This window comes from Dipodomys spectabilis, unplaced genomic scaffold, assembly GCF_019054845.1.
Source record: "Dipodomys spectabilis isolate Male_0828 unplaced genomic scaffold, ASM1905484v1 ptg000515l, whole genome shotgun sequence".
NCBI classification, from domain to species: domain Eukaryota; kingdom Metazoa; phylum Chordata; class Mammalia; order Rodentia; family Heteromyidae; genus Dipodomys; species Dipodomys spectabilis.
Genome location: NW_024871192.1, coordinates 3,411,279 through 3,417,053, shown reverse-complemented (window position 1 = coordinate 3,417,053; position 5,775 = coordinate 3,411,279). Strand labels below are relative to the sequence as shown.

Genomic DNA, 5,775 nt, shown 5'->3' with positions numbered 1-5,775 from the left:
GTTTGTCATATTTACCTTGCTCAGAGTTTATATTCTTTTAATAGTATGATGAAGTAATAACATTTATTTTCCTCAGCATTTAAGTTTAGTTCTTCGTTTTCTTTGAGACAAAGTTCTAAGAAAAAACAACTAACCTCATGTGCATTTCCACAAATGGATGTTTTCCTTTTCATATTCCCTTGTAAGACAATAATTCTTGGTTTTTGGAAAGTTAGGAAATAGAAATAGACTAAAACTTTAAACAAAATTCATTTATTTGTGATGTCAGTAGGCTTTGAATTTTTAGTAACTAAAATGTGTGTGATTATGTTCAGTCTGGTCCAGTCCAGTGAGAGCATCCTTCTTTACTAAGTTATTAACAAGTGAATGGATTGCCTGACAAAATTTGGAGTTTTTGTTTTTTTTTTCTTGGCAGACCATTAAAAAATTCTTTAGAGAAAATAAAAATCACACTATCTTATCTTCATAGAGTCCACTATGCTTCAGGTAATTCATCTGTAACCTTTAGCACACAATCCAGTATATTTGCTTCTGGATTTATTGGAGCATTCTAGCTGCCACAAATAAGGGAAAATATGCAGCCAGTGTTCTCTGGGTCTGGATTACTTCCCTTAATGTAATGTTTTCCCAGTCTTTCCATGTTATGACAAACTGTAGTCTATCGTGCTCTGTGATGGATGAGTGGGATATCTATGTTTTTGTGTGCGTGTGTGGGCAGATGTAAACTTATACATATATACTACATTTGAGTGTTATCTGGGTATTGGAAAGTGAGAGACATGAGCCTTATCAACAGTCTTGAGTCTTGTTACCCTTGTGCATGGCCTGAGGTGGCAACAGTTGATAGGCTATGAGGCATAGAAAGAGGATGTTTCTCTCACCATCAACTTCAAGGTAGATATTGAGCTCAGCTTTCTCTAACCACGGGTCTTCTATTGTAGTAATCCAGCTAAAGATTTAAAGAAACTATTTTATTTTATTTTATTTTTATAGTCCTGCGTCTCTAATTCTCACCAGGGCACTGTCCCTGACCTACATTTTGCTTAAGGCTAGCACTCTACCACTTGAGCCAAAGTGCTACTTCTGGCTTTTTCTGGGATTAACTAGACATAAGAATCTGCCTGTGTTGGCCTTGAACTGCAATCCACAGATTTCAACTCCCGAGTACCTAGGTTCACAGGTATGAGACACCCGTGCACAGCTAGAAACTAAATAATGGAAGTATCCATTATATACCTCCACCTATCTTTGGAAAGATTTTCTAGCATATTCTGACCAGACCAGTGTTAACTACTGATCACTAAGAAAATAATTCTTGACACACTCATTACTACAAAAGAAATCATTGAGCTAATCTCCATAATATGACACAACATTGTATAACTCTTACATATAATACTCCCAATTTATCTCATTCTTGGATCTTCAAACCAACTTCTAATAAATATGAACATTTGTATGTGTAAAAGTGAGTACATGATTTTGACCTGTGACTTAAGAAAATAGAACCTTGGGCTGGGAATATGGCTTAGTGATAGTGTGCTTGCTTAGTATGCATGAAGCCTTGAATTTGATTCCTCAGTACCACAAAAAAGCCAGAAATGGTGCTGTGCCTCAAGTGGTAGAGCACTAGCCTTGAGCAAAAGAAGCTCAGGAGCAGTGCCCATGATCTAAGGTCAAGCCCTTGGACTGGCAAAAACAAACAGGACTAGAATAAAATGGGAACTCTTAATCTTGTATGCACTTCTGAACTTTATAACTTGTAAAATATAATTTTAGCAAATTAGATTTGTTTAAAAATTGAAAACCTATATTACATGCTATCTAATATATGTGTTTTAAAATATAATTGATACCAATGAACCCATATTCCTTGAATAACATACTAATCAAACTTATATGCACCTTTGAAGAAGCAAATTTAAAACTTGGAAATCATGTGAAGAACTGAGACTTGGAGGATTTTCTGCATTCTCAATGTACCTTATCATGAACAGGAACACTTAATGTAGAAAGCAAAAAAAAATAGTGGTTCTCTGAAAGGAAGATTAGTAATATTTACCATTGAAGAAATAATTCAGGTAAACACAAATAGCACCCCAATTGTGTGCTCTTAGGGGCTAAAAAAGGTACCTCATTCCCTGGATTGTGAACAAGCATTCTGAAATGTATAGCGACAGATAAATGCTATTATTAATGATTACCATTTGGCTTATTTATCTACAGGAAATCTCATTCCGTCTAGTTCATTATATTGAACAAACATTCAAATTACTAAACTATACACAATGTTTCAAAGTTTACATTTTGTGAAAACGAAGTGAAGCAATATTGGTGCCCAATGAATGTGAGATGATGAGTTTTAAAGGGTTTCATATATCTTAAGACATTTGACTTACATTAATGGTCTGGGAGTATTTAAGATACATGGATATGTAGATTACATACATACACACACATACACACATATACACATATGCATGTATATTTCAACAAGTACAATAAAAATCTTTAAAAACAAATCACGTCACTGGTAGCTGCAGATCAAACAATTACACATAAAGAATTCTTTTTTAAAAGACTGAAAATGGCTTATCAGAATACTTGATGAAATTCATATTAGAGGCCCATTTCTTCCAATTCTATTACTGATGTGTCACTTCAATATGTGAATCCCTTTATTGAAAGCATTTGTCCCTTCTTTTTGAATTTAATTCTAGGAGTCTCTGCGTTCCTTTTTCATGGTGAATAGCATATTTTTTATGTTAAAGGTCAGGACAATGGTTGGGGGGGTCTTTGTAGTTATCTGATATGGTAAGGATAGAGCCATCAACTACATCATCTCAAAACTGTTGAAAGTCACAGTGGCTGTGATCCTGGGAAGCACAGGTCTATCTAAGTTTACAGGAAAGCCTGGAGAAATCTTCATTTGAACACATTCTCTAAGCTCGATAAAGGGCTTGAAGGGAGCTATCACTTCTGGAACATTCAATAATTCACTACCTAAGGGAAATTCGTGACTGATGGCAATTGTGACTTCAAATATCTTCTTATTTTCTTTGAATACCAGTTCTCTTCCTGGTTGAGGAGCTTGTCCACTTCCAGCAGATCTATGCTCCTACTGTGTAATAGTGCTCTGAGGGACTGTTTTGTAATGGGGTCAAAATTCTGTTCCATTGAGCACTGTCTCAGCCTCATAGGCTGAGGAGAGTGGGAGGAGGTGGGGATGGCAGGGAGATGACTCCTTCTTCTAATACAGACAAGGCTGCTCTGAAAAGAAGTCAGAGGATCCCTCTACAGATTAAATGTCCACCAACTAGCCAAGCAGGAAATACCTCAGCAGGGCTGAGTGAAGGAGTGATTCTAGCAGGAGCCATGACCCTGGGTCTTGGTCTGGCGCAGCCTTCAGCTCTGTCTTCTGCAGCTACTCCAGCTATTTCTCATGAAGCTCCAGTGTAGCCCAGCAGCTGCATGTCTGCTTCCAGCAGTGCCCCAGCTCCCCAGGCCTTCTTTGCTATGGCACCAGAGCAGACCATGCACTGCTACAAATACAACATGCAGGAGATCATGCTCTTGAAGCCCAGTATTCCCCAGACAAGGCCCCTATTCCCTGGGCTACAGCCCCAGCTTCAGCTCCATCTCCACCTGATAAGAAGGGACCTGATGCTCCCCCTATAACTCAGCTCAGATGTGTCACTTCACTAGCCCAGGAGGGGCTGTAAGAAAAGATCCCTTATTGGGGAAGACAGCAGATGAGACAGTTCATCTGCAGCCCAGTTCTGACTCCCAAATTTTTGTGGATTTGAGGGTCTGTTGAAAAAGGTGGCCTGTAATTTTCTGGCTAGAAAGTTCATTCCTTCTCCATTCATAAAGTGTTTGGTGATTCCCAACTTGCCACTGATTACTGGGGCTAGACTGGCAACCTAGGGGTACCCTTGCTGGTGGTTCAAGGCAGAGGCTTTCGGGGAAAAGAGACAAAGCTGCTCTTCCTGTTATGCCTGGCCCTTGTCCCTGCCTGACCCCCTTCTCCCCTGAGAGAATCCCAAACCGTGTTTGTTGCTATGAATGGGTCTGTTAACCAGGTCCTTTATCCTTGTGTTTACTCTGAAATTGGAGAGAAGTTGAGCCAAAGCTGCCCCTATCAAAGCTTGCCCCCACCCCATTTTGCCTGCCATTCATGGTATTGCAGGTTTGCCTTGGCAATATGTATATTGCACTCTCTCTCTCTCTCTCTCTCTCTCTCTCTCTCTCTCTCTTGCTCGCTCACTCTGCCTCTCTCCATTTATCTTTTGCCTTTATTGTATTTACACTGCTATGTATATACTATATCTATATAGTATAGATATAGTATATACTAGTATATAGTATATATGTAGTATATGCTATATATATACTATATATATGCTATATATATACTATATACATAGCAGTGTACATATACTATTATAAATTTTGTGTTTTGTAACTTTGTAGCATTTTAGGTAAGGTTGTGTTTATGCTTTGCTGGGAACAATAAAGATATTCTATTGAATAAACCTAGGATTAGAATGCAAAGAATACATGTCTTCTGTTACATTTTTCCTTTATTCATGCTTTCCCTGATTTTTTTTGAAGAATATCCTCCTCACTGAAATATTCTTTTGTTCCTTGATTATAAAATGAGTCCATTCTCCAGATAGAAGTCAACCGATAAGTTTCCTATTCTTTCTGTTTTTATCTTCTTGAAAAAGCCCTCCAATTTGGGCACATGTGAAAGAAATGGAGTTGATTGATAAAGTTGCAGAATATCACTGTTCATTAAAATGTTAACCTCTTATAAATACGTTTAGAGACAATAACAAGAAAGTAAAAAGAAATAATTGTGTCCCTATCTTGGGGTTTATTTTGCTTAACATCATCTTATCTGGTTGCATGAACATAGCTTTTGACCTTTTTCGCTTGTCCCAGATATATACTAGTCATTGCAAATAAGGGAAACAGTGGATCCTATGTTTCTTTGGGGCTGGTTTACTTCCCTTAGTTTAAATTTTTCCAAGCCTTTCTGTAGCATGTGATTTTTTTCTTTGTCTGTTCCTCCTTCATGGTATAACCCATGTATTCACTGTTTTTCTTGTCGATGCTCTGCATCTTGTATATATACTTCTATAATTTGGGGAGGGGAAAGGGAAAATGCTTAAATAGGCATACAGTTTGACCCATTGTAACAATGAGATGTACAAGACACTATGTTGAAAAATGAACTTTATCATTTATGGGGGGTGTGGGGAATTGTAGTTGTGGAGGTGGGAGGGGAGGGATGGTAGGGGAAAAACAAAGGAGGAGGCAACAATGCTTGATAGGAAATATACTTATTACCTTGCTCATGTAACTGTAACCCCTCTGTACAGAATTTTTACAATAAAAAGCATATTTTAAAAAGTCAAACTTTTCTGTTTCAATTGTCTATCAGTAAAAATGATTCAGAGGCTGCTGCTTCCCCATTGAAAATGAAGCTCAAATGCTTTCATTGGCACTTCATGTTAGTCAAGTCTGTGAGAGTTATTTCAAACCTGACATTGAGATCTTGTGTATTTTACATTCATCAGAATGCAGAATTAGGAAAAAGAAGCATTCAACTTTGAAAATAACAGAGAAGTTCTAGATAAAAGTCACTGAGTAATTGCAAGATTTTCAATAACAGAGGTAGTACCACATCTGGTTTTTACTAGGGATAAGTGTCATGGATTCTTTTGCCCTGGCTGGGTGCAAAAATTAATCCTCACGGGGCTGGGATGT

At 37.7% G+C, this 5,775-nt stretch overlaps 1 pseudogene; it reads right to left on the bottom strand.

Annotated features, from left to right (window-relative positions):
* Positions 1–2,765: 2,765 nt before the first annotated feature.
* LOC122099452 lies at positions 2,766–5,518 on the bottom strand (annotated as a pseudogene).
* Positions 5,519–5,775: the final 257 nt, after the last annotated feature.